We start from the raw sequence: 20,781 nt of genomic DNA, 5'->3' as shown, positions 1-20,781 counted from the left end.
CCATCAGTGTTGCAGTCCTTTTACCAAACCACTGTTGATTGCAAAAGGTGTTTCATCTAAATCCCGGGAAGTTCTTACCCCTCTGTATTCTCCATTGATCAGAACTTTTGTTGACTACAATGCCTGTTTTGGAATGCATCTTATTAGAAAAACAGCAGAGGTTTCTAACTAAAATGGTCACATGCTTAAAAGATAAGAGCTACCTGGAGAGGCTGTAACCACTGTCCCTTTACTCACTGTCCTAAAGATTCCTTAGTGGTCATCTGTGCCTTGCCTTTATGCTGTTAATGATCCAGTAGTTCAAGACCTCTTATATCCCCACAAACCAGACAGTCCTAGTAACACTAGAACCAGAGTTCTTAACCCGCTTTAGCAAATAAACAAGATGCTATGGAATGACAGGTTTGTCTAGCAAATGTTTACCCCTTCTGTGGAACAAACTTCCACTTGAAATTAAGCATTTGAGAATAGTATATTCCTTCATAAAGAGCATGGACAGTTGGCTAGATATCCACAAATTCATCCCTGGTATGAATGACCTGTTGTTCCTGGGGAAACAAAAGTTAAGGCCTAAGAGGGGTAAGGTCTAAAGGAGATACTGGCAAGAAGTAAATAGCTGTAGGGTCCAGTTGCCTTGTATATTCTATTATCATATGATCTCTATTCCTATATAATTGCTTACCTCCTAATTTATGAAATGTGACTGAGTCTTCTGAGATTATTTTACCATATTTATGAACACTTCATGCAGTGGTATAAATCTCTGTGCAGCCCCCCGCTGTGTATACCAAGCTGACATTGGTGCAGCTTATTTATTTATTTTTGTTTATTTATTTGCAGTTTGTTAACGGGGAAAGTCCATTGAGCCATGTTGAGCCCATTTTCAATGGAGGCCCGGGGAGAAAAGTTCCAGTAATGAGTATTTGCAATATTTACAAAAACAAAAGAAACAAAAACAAAGAAACAAAAATTACAAGTAATAACAATATTTACAAGAGAATTAATCATCACAAGTAATGCACAATATTTATGAGCTCATACAAATGTAACAATGAAATGAGAATGTAAATTCAACAGATTTATTGGGGGTTCTTTGGTTGAGATTGGGGTAGGAATGATAAAGGGGGTGAGAGCAGGACCATTCCCAGAGGGTGGAGAGATGAGAGTGAAGTAAGCTCTTGAAGGTGGAGGGATTATGGGTAGTTCTAATGTGAGGGGGAAGTGAATTCCATGATCTAGGAAGGGAGAAAGATAGCAAGAGTTGTCTGGAGGACATATGAGTTTGTAAACTTCGAGGAGATATTGATTGGTGGATCTGAGTAATCTATGTGGCTGGTGCAGTTTTAGGATGGTGAAGTGGGAAGGACATTTAGAGGGTTTAAAAATAAGCTTATGTGCATTTGTGAGTTGAATATACGTCAGGTAGTTTGGAAGTTCCAACCAATTAACGGAATGGAGGGAGTCACAGTGATGAGTGGATGATTTGGATCTGCTGGCAAACTTGATTGGTGGATCTGAGTAATCTATGTGGCTGGTGCAGTTTTAGGATGGTGAAGTGGGAAGGACATTTAGAGGGTTTAAAAATAAGCTTATGTGCATTTGTGAGTTGAATATACGTCAGGTAGTTTGGAAGTTCCAACCAATTAACGGAATGGAGGGAGTCACAGTGATGAGTGGAAGATTTGGATCCGCTGGCAAACTTAGAAATTTTATTGTAGCAGGAAGATAGTTTAGATTTAAGGGTAGATTGAAGATTTGTGAGGAGAGGAGCTCCATATAGGAGTGAGGGAATGAGATATGTGGTGGCTAGTAGTTGTTTGGTTGAGCGAGTAAGGTAGCGGTTGTCCCGATATAGCATTCCAAGCTTCTGATGAGTTTTTTTAATATTAGTTTGTAGGTGTGCGTCGAAATTTAATTGATCATCAATAAGGACTCCTAATAGCTTAGTATAGGGAACAATTTCTGTAGAGGTCTTGTTTTGGCTGACAATAGAGAAGGATGCTTTGTTAATTTTGTTGAGCCTGGAGGGGGTGAATACCATAATTTTGGATTTAGATGCATTGAGAGCTAAATGGTTATCTAACATCCAATTTTTGGTACGGGAAAAGGTATCTTGGGGTAGATTCATAAGTTTAGGGAGAGAATTAGCAGAGCAGATGATGGTAGAGTCATCTGCGTATTGGACAAGTTTCACATTGGGGATGTTCTGATAGAAGCCATTGATAAAATGTTGAATAGTAAGGGGCCCTGCATTGAGCCTTGTGGGACACCAGTTGGAGTGTGGATGAAGGAAGAAGTAGAATTATTCCATGTTACGGCTTGTTATCTATCTGAGAGGTAGCTGGTGAACCAGTTGATGAAGGAAGAGGATAGGTTGAGATGAGAGAGCTTGGTCAAGAGGAGTTTGTGGGATACAATATCGAAGGCCTTAGATAAGTCGAGAAGGAGGGTGGATACTATGTTGCAGGAATCACGAGCAGAGTTAATGATTTCAAAAAAGGTGAGTAAGGCAGTAGTGCTGCTGTGACCAGGTCTGAAACCATGTTGATTAGTTGATTGTCTGACAGGTAGGGTAGGAGTTGTAGATGGATACATTTTCCGAGAATTTTTGAGATACAAGACAGAATAGCTATTGGGCAGAAATTGGAAACTGCAGAATTGCTTCCCCTTTTATGGAGGGGAATGATGAAGGCTTTTTTCCAAAGGAGGGGTACATAGGATTCTTGGATAGAACGATTTATTAGGATGCAGATAGGTAGTGCAATGCCATCAGCAGCTAGTTTGAGGAAGTTAGATGGCATGTTGTCAGGGGCATTAAAACAGGGTTTTAGTTTTAGTAGGAGTTTTTTAATGATGTGTGTAGAAATAGGCTTGAGAGAAAAAGGAGGGAGATGAGTATAATTGGAGGTTGGAGGGATAGGATTGGATGTATTGGGTTAGGTGTGAGTAGATGTATTATTAGGGAATGATGAGGTGAATTTGGCTAGTGAGTCAGTAAAAAAGAAATTGAATTGAGTAGCTAGGACATGGTCAGATGAGGTGGGATCAGGGCAGGGGTTATCTTTTTTGCCAGGATGGAGGACTGAGGAGATACTGTTCCAGAATTTTTCTGGGTTGGTATTATGGTTATTTTAAAGTTTGGAATAGTAGGTGTTTCGGTCGATAGCTATTTGTTTTTTTAGCTGATTTCGAAGTTGTTTGCATTTAGACAGGGAGTTGGGTGTTTTGAATTTTTGATAGTGTTTCCAAGATTTGTCTCTGAGATGCATAAGGGTTTTAGTCTCTCTGGTTAACCAAGGGGCAGTTTTAGGTTTGACTCTTTTGGTTCTGGGGGGGGGGGGCAAATCAGTTTAGCAGATTAGTAAATACTGAGTTGAAGTTGGAGACAGCAGTATCCAGAGGAAGGGTTTTTAGGGGGTTCCAATTTGTATTTTTTAAAGTGTCAGAGAAGGTTTGGGGGTTGAAGTTCTTTATGGTACGGGTTGTTGTGTGTTTCAAAGTGTCAGAGAAGGTTTGGGGGTTGAAGTTCTTTATGGTACGGGATGTTGTGTGTTTCAAAGTGTCAGTGAAGGTTTGGGGGTTGAAGTCCTTTATGGTACGGGTTGTTGTGTGTTTCAAAGTGTCAGAGAAGGTTTGGGGGTTGAAGTTCTTTATGGTACGGGTTGTTGTGTGTTTCAAAGTGTCAGAGAAGATTTGGGGGTTGAAGTCCTTTATGGTATGGGTTGTTGTGTGTTTCAAAGTGTCAGAGAAAGTTTGGGGGTTGAAGTCCTTTATGGTATGGGTTGTTGTGTGTTTCAAAGTGTCAAAGAAGGTTTGGGGGTTGAAGTTCTTTATGGTACGGATTGTTGTGTGTTTCAAAGTGTCAGAGAAGGTTTGGGGGTTGAAGTTCTTTATGGTACGGGTTATTGTGTGTTTCAAAGTGTCAGAGAAGGTTTGGGGGTTGAAGTTCTTTATGGTACGGGTTGAGATATATTTGTGCTCTTTATGGTACGGGTTGAGATATATTTGTGCTCTTTAAGGTACGGGTTGAGATATATTTGTGCTCTTTAAGGTACGGGTTGAGATATATTTGTGCTCTTTATGGTACAGATTGAGATATATTTGTGCTGTAAGGTACGGGTTGAGATATATTTGTGCTCTTTAAGGTACGGGTTGAGATATATTTGTGCTCTTTAAGGTACGGGTTGAGATATATTTGTGCTCTTTAAGGTACGGGTTGAGATATATTTGTGCTCTTTATGGTACGGGTTGAGATATATTTGTGCTCTTTAAGGTACGGGTTGAGATATATTTGTGCTCTTTAAGGTACGGGTTGAGATATATTTGTGCTCTTTAAGGTATGGGTTGAGATATATTTGTGCTCTTTAAGGTACGGGTTGAGATATATTTGTGCTCTTTAAGGTACGGGTTGAGATATATTTGTGCTCTTTAAGGTACGGGTTGAGATATATTTGTGCTCTTTAAGGTACGGGTTGAGATATATTTGTGCTCTTTAAGGTACGGGTTGAGATATATTTGTGCTGTAGATGGAGAGGGGAAGGAGAACGATATGCAAAGGCAGGCAGATGATCGCTGAGGGGGTCAGGGAGGGTGCCGCAGTCAGAAATATTGTTGGGGTGGGAGACTAGTATCCAATCCAGAATACTGCCTGTAGTGCTATCCTTGTTGAGTCTGGTGGGAGTATTGATGATCTGAGTGAATATATGTAGGTTAATACTCTGAGACAATGTAGGTGAGTGTATAGAAGACCAGTTTATATTAATGTCACCTAGAATTATTGTTTCATTGTTTGTTAGTAGTAAACCTTGTCAGTATATCCTCCAGAATAGGGATATTGTTGCCTGAAGGTATGTAAAGAGTAGCTATGGGTATACTCTTATGGTTATTAACTTTTAGGAGGGTTGATGTTAGTTCATCAGTAGCAAATTGGGGTGTGGGTTTAGTATAGGGTGTTACTGTTAAGGAGGAAGAGAAAAGTAAGGCTACTCCCCCCTCCTTTCTTCTGAGGTCTGTCATTTCTTATGAGTCTGTAGTTGGGTGGGGTTATTTCAGTGTCTTTTGTATGTGGTTTTAGCCATGTTTCAGAGATAGAGAGAATGTCAGGGTTGTTATGGGAGATCCAAGCATGGAAATCAGGTATTTTATTGCATAGGCTTCAGGCAGTAATTGTAGCAAAACGTTAGGATTTATAGGTGGGCAGTGTAGGAGTTGAGTTTGAGTTAGAGGAGTGGTTGTTTGAGGGTCCAGGGTTTGGATGGATGTCGCCAGAGAGGAGGATGGAGGTTAGTTGAGAGAGGAGGAGGATAGGTATTTACATTGTTTGGGGTTAGAGGTTGGGGTAGCATAGTGTATAGTGCCTGTGTTAGTGGGTATGGTAAGTGGATTACAGATAACAGGGAGTAGTTTTCTACTAAAGAGGAGAGAGTCACTGTGGAAGTACAGGTGGGGTGAAATATGGATTGTGGAGGGTGAATCTTTTTTGAGATATATAGAGGTTGTATGGAAAGGGGGGGAGTAAAAGAATTGGGGGAGAGTGGTTAGGTAGAAGAAGAAGAAGAGGTATAGGAGTATATTGGGTATAGTAAGTTAAGGTTTAATTTGCATGCTTAAGGTTGGAAGTATAGTACGTCGGGGGGTATGAGGGAGATGGGGGGGGAGGTGGATGAGAGAAGATAAGTATAATAAAAGGATAATGTGTAGAGTTTATAGAGTAAAATTTTCCCAGTGCCAGATTCCATATAAGCTGACAGCCTACATAAGTGTTGGAACTGTTCATTATACACTAGAAAGCTGTCTGTGACATGCAGCAGCCCCAGAACACAAGTAGCATTCTGCTATCATCCTTTGTAGAGACTGTAGCCCTCATTACTACTAATAAAGCTGTCTGTGGCATGGAGCAGCCCCAGAATGCAAATAGCATTAATGTTATCATCCTTTGTAGAGACTGTGGCCCTCATTACTATTAATAAAGCTGTCTGTGGCATGCAGCAGCCCCAGTACACAAGTAGTGTCACTATTGTCACCCTTGTAGAGTCTGCAGCCCTCATTACTATTAATACAGACTTTCTGCTATTCTGCCTACCCATCATATAGATGTGTAAAAGTATATGTGCAGACACCTTTCTATTCATTTCATGTAACCCAGAAATTGTCAGCACTAGATCTCTATCCAGCAGTTTGAATAACTGTCAGCCTTCAGTGGCTGAAAACATAAGCTGTTTTCTACCTCCCCAAATGTAATTTAATTCTTTTGTACACACACACACACACACACACACACACACACACACACACACACACACACACACACACACTGCATACAGTGTAGATTTTGTTCTAGAGTGCAGTCTGTGTATATACATGTAGTATAGAAAACAATTTGGATATTTATAAACTGACTTGGAATGGGCGGCTGCGGTGGTGCCTCACAGCAAGAGGTTCTCCGGTTTGATCCCCGGCTGGGGTGCCTTCTGTGCGGAGTCTCCCTGTCCTCCCTGTGGTTGCATGGGTTTCCTCCGGGTGCTCCAGTTTCCTCCCACATCCCAAATATATGCTGTAGGTGGATTGGACACTCTAAATTGGCCCTAGGCATGAGTGTGTGCATGTGTGTGCCTTCTGTGGAAGGTTGGGCGCCGGGCTGGCACCTCAATACCATAAAACTCCACTGCCAATCATGAGCAGACAAGTGATCCACTGTGGCGACCCCAAACCGGGAAAAGCCGAAAGAAGAAGAAGATAAACTGACTTGGAATGTATTTATATCTTCACTGTACCACCCCTACTTTGCCATTCTAGTGTTTGGATTTGTTGAAACCAGACAAGTCAGCAGTAAATAGTGCCCCCTTCTTGCTCCACAGTTATGCAAGGAGTCATTTGTAAATGTTTGGGACCATGTTACCATGATTGCAGAGCAGGTTTTGTTTGTATAGTATGTGAAAAAGGGGATTCGCTTTTGAGATGGCTCTTACTGGAAGAAACCTTTTTTTCATTTACATTCTTGTGTCTTTCCAGAGTGATATTACTTTAAGGAAGCATATTTTGTCCTTCACATCTGATTTTGTTTACCATTATATTTGCATGTTATTTTATTTGAAGCTGTCAAAGAATCTGTCCCATTTGATAATCTTCCTTTGTACCACTTGCAGTCAATGCTCATTTTTTGTGAGTTATGGTCTCCAAAAATTACACAATGTTTGTGGGATCATACAAATGCTCACTCAATTTTTTATTTTACATTTGCTTACCGGGTAGTGTCCGACTGGGCTGGAACCACGACTCGGGGTGAAAATCTCCAGTTTCAAACATTACAGTTATAAAATGCAGAAATTACATCGGAACAATAGTAATAAGATACAAGATTACATAAGAAGATTGAAAATGAGAAATAAAAATAAAATTAAAGTCCAATATTTACTTCAGAACTAATAGAAAATAAAATAATACTTAATGCAATAATGACTACTATTCTTACATTAATAACTTAAAATTAGAAGTGTAAAAATCAGTAATAATATGGGAAAAAAAGCCAGGTGAGAGCAGAAATGGTGAGGAGCCGGCCTAGCTTAGCAAGACATGTTCATACAGCGATTTAGAAGTTAATGAGTTCAAAAATTTGCTTAACTGAAATTTGAGGTACAATAGCAGGGGAAACCAAGTCATTTGTGAAAATTGTAATGTAAGAGAATAGCAATGTGGCTGAAGAGAGAGGAGTTGTCTGGGTTGACTACAGGGGCAAAGCCAGTTACTTTTTAGATATTTCTTTATTTCTGTTTTAAATGAAGAGTAGCATGGGGTGCATTGTATATTTGGTGGGAGATCATTCCAGGACTTAGGTATTTCGTTAGAGTAGAGGGAGTCAGCGTGGTAGTTATGTGATTGTGTTATTGCAAACAGTGGCCTGTTGGAGGATCTTAGGGGCCTGCAGTGTACCTGTGGTTGGAGAAGGATTGAGATTGCAGGGCAGGTATGTGGGCTATGAATGACTTTGTTTGTGATGGTGAGTTGGTTTATGGTTAGGTTTGGAAGTTCTAGCCAGTTTAGTTGTAGGAGAGTGGAGCATTGATAGGATTTATGGGGTTGATTAGTGGCGAACTTGGCAATTTTGTTATAGCAATATTCAAGATTGTTGAGGTCTGCCTTGCGTAAGTTGGTGAATACGTGTGAGCAGTAGAGAAGTGTGGAGGGAAGTTGTGATATTGCTGTGGCTAGCCTGGCTTGGGGTGTTAGGTAGCTTTTGGCCCTATAAAGTGCGCCGGGTTTATAATTTACTTTTTTGATAGTTAGGGAAATGTGAATATCAAATTTGAGGTGATCACCTATTGTGATGCCTAGGAGTTTGGCCTGGTTGGTAGGTTCAATTTCAGTACCGTTTGAGGAGTGAATTGAGAGGGGTGGGTAGTTGGTTTTGTTGGATTTGTTAGTAAAGATTATTAATTTAGTTTTATTTGGGTTTAGAATGAGTTGGTTGTTGGATAGGTAAGTTTCAATTTCTTGGAATGCTTTTTGCATTTTTGTTAGTAGTTTTTGTGGTGAAGGGACAGAGCAGATAATAGATGTATCTTCTGCGTATTGTATGATTGAGGCTAGCTGGGTTTCCATATTAAGGCTATTAGTAAATGTTATGAAGAGACTGGGGCCAAGTATGGAGCCTTGGTGTACACCAGTGGATACTGCCAGTAGTGGGGAGAGTTTGTTCTCCCATTTAGTAGCATACTGATGGTTTGATAGTTAACTGAGAAACCATGTCAGGGATGCTGGACTGAGATTATAAGTAGTGAGTTTATTTAGTAGTAGTTGGTGGGAAATGGTGTCAAAGGCTTTTGACATGTCCAGGAAGATTGCAGAGACAAGTTCAACATTGTTCATTAGGTGGTGTATGGTGAAGGACAACAAGGCTGTGTTTGTGCTAGATTGTGGTCTAAGACCGTGCTGAGTATCACAGAGGAGGTAGTCAGAGGTAAGGTGGCTGAGGAGTTGTAGGTGAATACATTTTTCTAGGATTTTGGCTATGGGTGGGAGGATAGCTATGGGGCAGTAGTTGGAGATGTCTCTAGAGGGGCTTCTTTTGTGGAGAGGAATGACTTGAGTGACTTTCCAGAGGAGAGGCACATATTGCTCAGAGACTAAGTGGTTGATTAATATAGAGACTGTATTGATGGGACAACAATTTTTAGGAATTCATTTGGCAGTTGATCGGCAGCTAGACAGCAAGGTTTTAGTTTGTTTAGGAGATTTCTTATGTAGGATGTTTGAACTGGTTTAAAAGCGAGGGAGTTTGTGGGATTTGAGTTAATGGTGGGGAGTGAGAGGGGCTGCTGTTTGTGGTTTTGAAGGAGTGAGGAGATGGAGTTAATAAAGTGATAGTTGAACTGTGGGGCTAGGGGTTTGGTGGTATTGGTTGTGGAAGGAGAGGGATTAGGGTTTTTTCCAGGGTTGAGGAGGAAGTTAACTGTTTTCCAGAATTTTTGTGGATTGTGTAGGGACTTTTGTTGGGAGGTTTGGAAGTAGTGTTTTTTTATCACTCTTAATTTTCTTTCTTAGTTTGGTTTCTTAGTTGCTGATAAGAGGTGAGGTCAGATTTGTTTTTGGTAGTTAGGTACTGGGACCTGGGTCTATCCCTCTGTTTAATCATTTGTTTAGTATCATGGGATTGCCATGGTAGTTGTTTGTGCTTGGGGCATATTTTCCTGGTGGGGGCTCTGCTGTTTAGTATTTCAAATTTGTTGTTAAAATATTCAACTGCAAGGTCTAGGTTTAGGCTTTTTAAAGGTAGCCAATCACAGTGTTTAAGTAATGAATTAAATAGTTTGGTGAGAAATGTTTTTTTGCTGTAGATGTATTTGAAGGGGATTTCAGACTGAGTGTGAATTCTTTATTTAGTATAAAGGTAGGGGTATGGTCGCTATGACTGATAGGAAGGCAGCCAGCTTGGTCACTCAGGATTGGTTAGTATCCAGTCCAACAGGGGCTCTTTTTTGGAGTTTTTATCTTTACAAACATTTTCTGGATTTACTACGGATAATGAGTTAAGCAGCTGCAGCCAGATTTGGTTAAGCTCCTTCTAAAAATAAGTATTTGATTCTGTAATGAGATAGGTTAGCTTGGGACATTGAGGTGCCATTATGCTTCAGCACTAGAGGTTTTCTGATGTATGTATCTCATTCCCTTGTCTGTCCTCTCATCATGGAAATAAGTGTCCATGTATCCCGCACAAGACAGGGAATATGTGTTCCAGTATGTACCACCTTTGCTGTGAACAATTATACCTCCATTCTATACTGGAAAGCTCATTTCACATAGCTTAATCCAACCACCTTTAAGGAATGAAGTAGGCAGTCTAGAGCAGTCAGCAGGTCACATTTCCTCAACCTTCGTCCTCCCAGGTGGTACTTTAGCTCTTGAGACTGCTTTAACCTTGACTGATGGTGACGTGGGGAGAGTTATAGCTAAGCTTTATGGTGGCCTGTGCAGCTCCACAATCCAGCACCCTCTCAACACTCTGAGTCTTCTCCCAGGTGAGGACCAAAAAAAAAAGGTGGTTCTTTGTAAATGTAGCTAGCAAGCTACTTAACTGCTGGCTAAAAATGTAGCAAGCAGCTTGCTTCAGTCTAAATACTATACACAAAGCACTTCAGCCTTGACTGCAAATGCACAGAAATGATTTTCAGTACTGTATATTACCCAACAGGAAGCATGAGGTGATCGAGCCCTGTCCTGCATGGTCATCTGATTGGCATCTGCTTATCATGCCCCTGACAATGTGCGCCTAGGGCACCTGCCCTCTTCACTTCACCCTAGTTGTGCTTCTGCATGTGGTTAGTGTATGCTTATACTCAAAACACCACTGAAGGCTGCAGCCATTACTGCTCCATCATTCTCACAAAGGAATGCATGGTCAGAGTTCTGGAACCATTGTTGTATATTTCCTCAGGGACGCTGTGCTCCATTACATCATACTTCACTCTTCAGATTTTGCTGCAGACGTAGCAAACATCTGTTCATGAGGCTGACTCCCCAGAAACACCAGGAGTCCTTGAACAATCACAGTTATTAATGTGTGTGTTTGAAAACTATTTTAATTCCACAAAGTCATTTTCTCTCATTTTAATCTACTGCTGATAAAATCTTCCACACTTATGACATTTTCTAGAAACTGCTGCAGTTTCATTTTGAGTACTGAAGGAGGGTTGCTTAGTAACGATCTATAATATCTGAAATCAGATAGAAGTTGCAGCACAATAGTCTTATAATGATCTCCGTTAATGGTTATAGCGTAAGCAACACTGTTCCCTTTGTTAGTCTGTTGTATAACATGCTTTCAAGCCGTTTACTAAATTTTTATCTATTATATGCATTGGTGTTGTGTGTTAGGCAGGTTTTGTCCAGGATTTCTTACAGGATTCTCAATGAACTTTGACTCCCTTAGATTTTCCTCTATCAGAAAATACAGATCCCTGTGAAAGCTCGGTGTGATCACCAGTTGTATCATATACTAAATTGTCAGCAGGTTTTTCCTTCAATTGCTATGTGAAATGTGTGCACTGTTTATCTCCTCATGCTTAAAGCATTTTGAGTATCCAGAGTGTCCGTCTGTTCAAGCATCGGATGGCTGTACTGTGACAATTGCCAGTTGTTTAACAATTAATTTGAAATGCTTACCTAGAGTTAAATGTATGTAACCACTGGCTTTCATACGTGAAATTGTCTTTCTGCATTTTTGGGTTAATTAGGTTAAACTTGTTCATTTTTTCTTAATGGCTCACATGAATGGGTTTAGTATTTTTCTTGGCACATGGAATATCTGTTTTATATTGTGCTACTCGCATCACTAGCGCATCAATGCGATGACTGCCAGTTACTTTATTTTATTTGAACTGTACTCCCAATGTAACAGTACTATAATACTTTGGGATTAAAGGTTTGCATATTCCATGTCTTTTTTTTCTGCATCTTTGCTTTAACTAGCTCTGTGAGACAGTATTTATAGTTTCTATGCTTCTTTCCATTCTGAGTTTTATAACACTCTACTTGAGTTTGTGATCATCAGCTTGTCTTCACTTTTCTCATGGCACTTGTATAAAATCATGTTTCTTAATTACTCTTTTAAAAAAGACTTGGCGTATTTTCAGCATAGTTAAAAATGAGTTAAAGAGAGATAACAAAAAACTATTGTATGCATGCAGTGCAAAAGGCATGTTGCTCCTGAGTTGGAACCGGCTTTTAATGAGATGTCACTTTTCCAATTAGGATTCTTTGTGGACTAAAACCCCACATAGACATTAAATAGTGGAGGTGGAAGTGGGGTCAAAGGTTACATCTAGCCTATAAATAATGGGAAATTAGCTTAGCAGTGCTATCACCTTTATGACACACAGCAGCCTTTTCAAACCTTGCTTTCCACTGAAAATTATTCCCTGTGGTGGTCATTTGGACGTGCGTTTTATTTTTCATCAGCTTTGTGAGGTTTTTCATCTTGTACCTTTCTTCATTTTTTTTTTTTTGCCTTACTGTGAACAGTATGTGCAATGTTACGCCAAGTGCTTGATGGATTGCCATCATAAGATTGAGGACCACAACCTCAAAGACTGTAATACTGATATTAACACACCATTAAACAAAAGTGCCAAAACCCACAAGAACAAAACAGCACTGAAAGTGAAAAATTCATATCACTCCAGAACCAAGAGTGTTAACTTGGCGAAAAGTTTGGGAATTTGACACTGAGGGTAGTCATTCTTTCCAGTCTGTGTTCTCTTCTCAGGATTGCTGTCACTGAGGTTGTTGTCCTCGATCTTGTGATAGTTATGCTTAATATTGCTTTTGAGCAATTAACTTATGAGGTGTTGGAGATTGGCACAACGGTTAAGGTGTTTACCTCATAGACACAAAGGACAAGGTTTGATTCTAACCTTTGATGGAAAATGGCCGACAAGTGTAACTAGCCTAGTCCTTACCTATGAATCAGGTTTTTGGAGTTAGTGGATCATGGTTAGCCTACCGTTTGAGAGAATGGATTTGCTTTTCTCAGTAGTACAGTATATTGTCCAAAGGACGCATGGCAGTGCATCTCTAAAAGTGGAATACAAACCACAGGCAGAGAAATGGGGGTGGGGTGGGGTGGGGGTCTGAGCACATTTTGGCAAATCATATGCATAACTACTGAAATTTACTGTGTACATAAATTGGCAATTATTCAGACTGGTGCTTTGCTAAACACTTTTAAAATGTGTTCGGTTTGTAAAGGGAAAATACCTAAAGAGTACATATCATTTGACAGTTTGATTTTCTGAAAAGGAATAATGCATAATGCATATAGCTGTGGAAACAGCTCAACAAAACTGAGACTGTGATTTAATATTTGCATAGCAGACTACAAATTTGAAAGATGTGTGCACTTTGTCAAGTACAAAAATAATTAGAAAGTGAAGTCCCTTCCCTCAGCTGAATGGGACTGTCTTACCAATGTAATATGACTGTCCTCTAACATAGCCCTGTAACTCATTAATGGGAACTGCCTAATGTCATTCAGACCTTATGAATTAGATTGGTCTGTTAAATTGAAACTCATACCAGCCTTGAGAAGTGGCAGTTGAATTCATTTCACCCCCCCCTCCCAATATTCCATTTTCCTTTGTTTTTGCTTGACTGCAGCAGAAGGGCTAGACTCTCTTCCAAAGCACAAAATAATACGAAGACACCAACTGGCTGTTTTAACTGTGATTACTTTACTAGACCTTCCTGGTACCTCGGCTTACGCCTTCAAGGGAATAAACTATACACTCCATACAGTTATTTATACCAGTGTGCTTACCAATTGACACATTTTAACACATTTAACACATTAAAATAATTATTTCATTAGTCATTTCAGGCTAAGAGAAAGCACTTAGGATTGGGGATCAATAGTGTCAGCCAAAAAATTCAATAAAAATTCCCTTCCATATCACTATACAAACAATAGAACAATGTGCCAAGAAAGTCACAATACATTAATATTCATTTCCTGATTCATACCCTTCAGGTATAAGTTTCCATAATTAATAATAAATTTTGTTTCCAGTGGTAGAATGCTTTTTCACATATTCCCTCCCAGAGGTTTGGCTAAGACTGAATAAAAAAAGCTAACATCAGAACCACCATGAGCTGACAAAAAATGTTGGTCCACCGGACTTTCTGACCTATGATTCCTTCTCTTTCCAATATGTTCTAAAATGTAGTTTTTGGCCTCTCTTTTTGTCTGCCCAACATACCAATTGTTTTTTGTAGAAAGCTTCATCTAAAAGAATTTTATAATAATTGTATGTTTAATGGGAATACACAAAGTGGCACGGGGGAAATGTAAATGAAGATACTGATTCTTTACTTGATTTATCTATTTATGAAAATGAATTGTTTGATATTTTTGGGGGTGAATTTGAATGTGATGGTGATGAAGTGTCTGGTGAATTGGGTTTTGTTACTGGATACGGAAAATTGGAAGCACCCTATGTTAATGTTCCACCATCTGGAAAATATCCTATGTAATCTCACTTCACAAAGGTGGCAGCTCTACTGAATTATCCAATTGTAGGCCAATAGCTGTACTATCTCCACTTGCTAAGATTATGGAAAAATTTATTCATAGACAACTGATGCTCCACCCAATCCAGAATCATCTTATGGCAGACACCCAGCAAGGCTTCTGACCTCACCACAGCACTACTTCAGCCCTACTAGCCTTCACCAACACCATAAACTATAATCACAGCAATAATTATATATCCTCAGCCCTCTTCTTGGATCTTTCCAAGGCATTTGACGTAGCTGATCACCAACTTTTACTCTACACGCTGAAAACATTCTGTCTAGATACTAAAGCCCTTCAGTGGTTTCAGTCCTATCTGAATGGCAGACAGCAGGCTGTCCCTTGGCAAAACAAACTCTCTAACCTCCTACCCAACACCCTTGGTGTACCATAAGGTTCTATACTAGGTCCTCTGCTGTTCTCCAGCTTCATTAATAACCATTATACTGTCATCCCAAAAGTCAGCTGTATCCAATATGCTGATGACTCCACCCTGATTTGCTCAGCCACATCTCCAATAGAGTTATAGTCAGCTACCCAGACCACCTTTAATACAATAGAAAAGTAGCTTTCTGATCGTCGTCTGATCCGAAATCCCAAAAGAACTAAAATGCTGTTTTTCTCACCAACACATAGGTCTACTGCATTTACCTTTACCATAAAAGCAAATGATGGCACAATAATCTCCCCTGACCCCTCTACAAAACTACTAGGTGTCATCATAGGTAATAATCTAAAATTCGACCTACATGTTAACCAATCTGTCAAAACCATCAATAAAAAACTAGGGTCACTTTACAGAATAAAAGCCTTCTTATCCCCTCCAGCTAAAATTGCCATAGCTCGCTCCCACCTTATTTCAACTCTTCTGTATGCATCCCTTGTACTCTCTAATTTAAAGAAGTCTGTCATTAAAAACTCTCAATCTGCTACAACCACATTGCCAGATTTGACACTGGGCTGCCTTTCAGGATGAATCATTGTGTCAGTCTAAACCAGCTTGGGTGAATAGAACTACCCAGCCTTATCCAGTATAACCAACTGATTTTGACCTGTAAAATCCTCTGTAATCCAGATAATACACCTGCACTTAAAACTATTATCACCCCTTATAACAATCCTAGACCACTTCGATCCTCTAACAGACTACTAATTCAGGCTACCAAAATTAATAACACAGTCGGTGACTCTCTCTTTGCCAACTCAGTAGGTAGATCCTGGACCTCTCTCCCAGACGATATTAATTTACTTTCTACCCTGGGTCAATTTAAGACAAGACTCAAACAACATCTGACACTTAACTGGCTATGTCACTGTATCAAGCCTGGCTAAATCTTCTCTAGAATGAGTAAAAACTGTTAAATCAGCCAACTTGTGTAACTTAATCCTGATTTACACTCAGGATTACCTCTAACCTGTGGAATTTGAATAACTTGCTTATGTATGTAATCACTGTAAATATTCTGTTTGCAATATGTAATGCTGTGTCTGTAATTTTAAATGCTTACCTTGGAGCTTTTCTCCCCGGGCCGCTGCTGAAAATGGACATGCATCCAATCAGACTATCCCGGTCAACAAATGTGAAATAAATAAAATAAATAAATGTACCATATGTCAGTAAGTTTGTGCCACCCAAAATTTCATCTGCTATTGTTTCTTTTGAGGAGGTAGTATGCAGACAGCTAGAAGTAGAATATTCAAAATGTGTTCACAGTAAGAGAACCTACAATTTAAGTAGGGATGATTGGGCAACTTTGCAAAAGCTGCGTGAGCATAATAAGGAATTGGTTTTCACTCTAGCTGATAAGGAGGGTAATTGGGTTATCCTCTCTAGGGAAAATATAATAAAATGCAGAGGACTTGCTCAAGGATACAACTGTATATCAAAAATTAAACTCTAATCCCCTTTTGGAGTATAATGGGTCACTGTTGAATTTGCTAGAAAGAGGTGAGAGGTTGTTTTTTTTCTCAATCTGATGTCAGGAGGTTAATTATCAAAGAACCCAGAGATGCTCAACTTTTTATTATACCCACCAGGAACACCTGTAATGTCGGGGGTGTGGGGATTCTTACAGAACTTAGGTATATTTTTGGCTGCACAGTTGAAAGTTTTTGTCTAGAGTAAGTTCACATATAAAAAAAAAGGTAAGGAATTTTCTGATGTAGTGGGAGGTATGAAGTGGGAGAAGGATTGAAAAGGGGTAAGTTTAAAATTGTGGAACATCAAGTTGGCTGTTTTCTTTCCCTGTGGCAAGTGCATGGTATTCTATAGGGTTAAGAACCCGAATGGGAGTAGGATTAATAACAAAAAATATACAGCCTTGGATTGCTTCAATTGTAATTCATGTGTGGTGGTGTATGTGATTGGCTGTGGGTGTACACCAATCAAGTGGTATGTTGGGCAGACAAAAAGAGATGCCAAAAAGTGCATTTTAGAACATCTTGGAGACATAAGGAATCATAGGTCAGAAAGTCTGGTGGCCCAACATTTTTTATTAGCTCATGGTGGTTCTGATGTTAAGTTTTTTTATTCAGTCTTAGCCAAACCTCTGGGTAGTTCAGGGAGGCAATATGTGAGAAAGCTTTTACAGTTGGAAACAAAATTTATTATTAATTATGGAACCTTATACCCAGAGGGTATGAATCAGGAAATGAATATTAATGTATTGTGACTTTCTTGGTACATTGTTCTATAGTTTGTATAGTGATAAACTAACGCCTTTCGACTTTTCCCGGTTAGGGGTCACCACAGTGGAACTCCAGTCCGCTAATGAATGGCAGTGGATTTTTACATTGCCAAGTTGCCAGCCTTTGACGCCCAATCTTCAAAGAAGGCACACCCATTCATGCACACCTACCTGCATGTCTTTAATGTCACTCGACCGCGGGGAGGACATGCATTCTGTTTGCTGTTGTCACTGCCCTCACACTGTGCTCCTGTTGGTGCATCCATTTGTAATTAACACCTCCAAGTTCTTTTGCCATCCATTCCTCCCAGCTTATACTTCATCCAAGAGTCGCTGTGATCCAAGTGGAATACTTCAGATTTGTTTGCATTGAACAACAGTTTCCTCTCTTCTGCCCACTTTTTCAGCTTTTCCAAATTCTTCACTAGACTCTTCTGTCCGTCTTCTATGCATGCACCCAGCTTTGTGTCTTCAGTAAAGAGGCTGATCCTGTGCTCCTTATTTTTGAAGAGAACTTGACCCAGGACATACCTGCCATACTTTACTAATCACCTCCGTAATTCATGACGTCACTTTCACCACAGCCCTTCCTATCCTACCCATTCAGGTATGCATCTGTCCATGTCCTCAGTTTCTTCCAAAGCTGATATCCCACGCAGAGTCGCCCATACCTTTGTCTGCCACATTTTTGTCTCCCTTTCAGTAAATCTCTAACTGCCAGGAGTCCTTGGGTAATCAGCCTGTTCATGGCCCATTATAAAGTAGTTTCAAATTAACTATCACTTTGCCTTCCACAGCAATACTTTAATAACCTAGGTTATGTATCCTAATAAGGACCAGGTCAAGTACATCATGGGTAGTGATCCATTGATAAGGTTTTACACGTACATCATGGGTAGTGATCCATTGATAAGGTTTTATACTTTATTATATTTCTTTGTTTAAGAAGCCTTAAATGGGTTGCATTTAAGTAACCACCCCTATGTATAATAGCATAGCACTAGGAATAAAGTCTCTTCATATCTGGTAACTACAGCACTCAAACTGTTTCTGAATTGCATTCATTAGTTTTCCAGCCAGTAAACCTAAAACGTTCTGTTGCTTAACTGTAAATTCATGGGTATAGCTTTTCATAGGTCCATGGGTAATTACTAGGCTAGTTGTCCTTGTGGGCCATTTTAAACCTGGCCAATTTCTCTTTCAAAGGTGAGACTCAAACCCTGCACTGTGTGATTGCGAGATAAACACCTTAACCCTTGTACCAGTCCCCAACTCCTGGAGGCCTACTATATGAAGAAGTGTTTATAAATCCAGAGGCAGCTCTGCTATATTGCCAGTCTTGTCTAATAAACAGAATTTAAATATTTCATAGAGCCCACACTTTCCTCTAGTTAACTAAGCACTGTACCTTTGTCTTCTGTATTGACTGATGTAATTCATTATCCACTTGGATTTTCACCACCCTAAAGTTCTGATGCTTTTCAAAGGAAACCTTGTTTAATAGGGGATTCTGATAGTATCACATTTAAGAATGAAACGTTCTTTTTCCATCCAAAATGTTTATTTGTAGTTTTATTGTATTGCTTGACATGAACAAGCTGAGCAATTATAGAAGTGTATAATATTTATTAATACTTTTCAATAAACTTGTACTTAATTAAAAAGAATAAATACATTTCAGGGTGAGAATGTTTCAGCAGTGCCTGTAGTAAGTGAAGATTGCTTAGAAGTGAAGTTTCAATACAGGCCAAAGAGATACCAGAGAAAAGATGTGAGATGCCAGCATTATGACATCATTGTGTGGGCTCCCTATTACGCTGTCACAGATGCAGGTTGTCGAATGCATCTTTGTCAAACTGAAAAGCGCGAAAAGGCAAAATAGCGAAGCGGCTTTTCAGCGAATTCTTTCCCTGGGAAAGAATTTTTGTGTCCTCTTTCACTACTTTGCCTTTTCGGCACTCTAGTGCGATCTTGGAGTTGGTATATTTAAGTAGGGGAGGTATGTGAATTTTTTTTTGTTTGTTTCGGAACAGCGATTTTTTTTCCCTTGGAAAAAAATCACTGTTCTGAAGTTTCAGTGTTCCAAGCTTTCGCTACCATGGGGTCGATTATGTGTCGTTCGCTCTTCTGAGTGTGCAATATCATAATATAGACCCATTGTGTGCTATTACTTTGTTGCCACATGTCATTCACATGTAGTGTAAACCCAGTGGTGAAAGAAAAGATCCAGCTGCCACCAGGCAACTTGTTCATAAGGTTCTGGTGATGAAGGTGTCATAATAAAAATGTAACCCACTACCTAGAAAATTTTATCTGCCCATCTAAATGGGAAAAGGGCAAATGTGGCACCCATATTTAAAAGTGCCTGTAGAGCTGTCTCTGAACTTTTGACCCATATGTCTAATTAGTGTACTGGGGAAGTGTTATGAATGTTGCTTTATAGAAGTCATGAAGCAGGTTAGAGTATATGGGTTCTTGAAGACATTTTCCAGCATAGATTGCTACTTAGTAGATGTTCTTTAACTACTCTAGTTGACTTGTGTTATACTTTCTGAATGACACTGGACTAAGGATAACCTGTTTTTCTTAATTAGGTTAGATATAGTAAAAGCCTTTGACATGTTACCACGCGAAGGATTCATCCGAAGTTTGATCGACTGCACTGTGATACCATTTGTATATGGGTGGATAAGACCATGGTTGGAGGAAAGACAGCAACAAGTAATAGTCTTTGGCATGTTTTCACCATGGATCAATATACTAGTAGGAGTTCCCCAGTGTATCTGCTGGGGCTGATGTTATTTAATTATTTTCCTGATGTCCAAAGCTTGGAAAAAGGTTGTTTCAAAATATGCAGATGACTGTACGATAGCCTAGTACCAACTTATGAACCTATCAGCCCTAGGGCCTATACAAGCCTAGCCATAACAATTCCCTGGCTATTTCTTCCCACACTATTTACTTCCCTGGACCCCTGTCTAGCAGGGCGACTGACGTGATCCCCGGGGTGAATTTCCTTTCTCCCATCCAATCGTCAAGGTTCCTTTTGAAGAGGACCAAAGAGACACTCTGCTTGACATGTATGGGCAGTCTGTTCCAGAGTCTGGGGAGTCTCTGGGTCAGGAACCTATCCCTCCAGCATGTTTTGTTTATTGTGATGACAAGGTTTAGATCCCTGGAGCGTGGTTTCTGAATCTCCCCATCTGAGGATGACATGATTAAGAGGTACCCAGTACTAGTAAGTAAGTAATCTGTCCTAAATGTAGTATCAGTAATTGTAAACTGGTGTCTTTTGGTAACTCCAGGGTACATGCTGGATGGCATTTGAAGACCAGTTTAATGTACTGGGAAAACCATTAGTGATCCTGGAATAAGTATTAGTAGTACTTTGACCATTAGGGATCATGCAATGTCAGTAAGAATGGAAGTATCGAGTATCATATGCCTGTTATTTAGGTCAACACCAGTCAGAAACTCCAAGACACTATGCAGTCTGCATATATCTCCAACCTTGGAACATAAGGCAGTTTT

The 20,781-nt window shown here is 39.7% G+C and overlaps 1 protein-coding gene across 2 annotated transcripts in view; it reads left to right on the top strand.

Moving 5' to 3' along the window:
• DOCK4 (dedicator of cytokinesis 4) overlaps positions 1-20,781 on the top strand; it is a 3,006,016-nt gene that overhangs the window by 809,192 nt on the left and 2,176,043 nt on the right. The window lies entirely within an intron of this gene.

The sequence above is a fragment of the Protopterus annectens genome, chromosome 11.part0 (genome assembly GCF_019279795.1).
Source record: "Protopterus annectens isolate FY-2018-M chromosome 11.part0, PAN1.0, whole genome shotgun sequence".
Classification (NCBI taxonomy): Eukaryota; Metazoa; Chordata; order Ceratodontiformes; family Protopteridae; genus Protopterus; species Protopterus annectens.
Note: the sequence above shows the minus strand (reverse complement) of the source record. Positions and strands in the feature narration are given on the sequence as shown.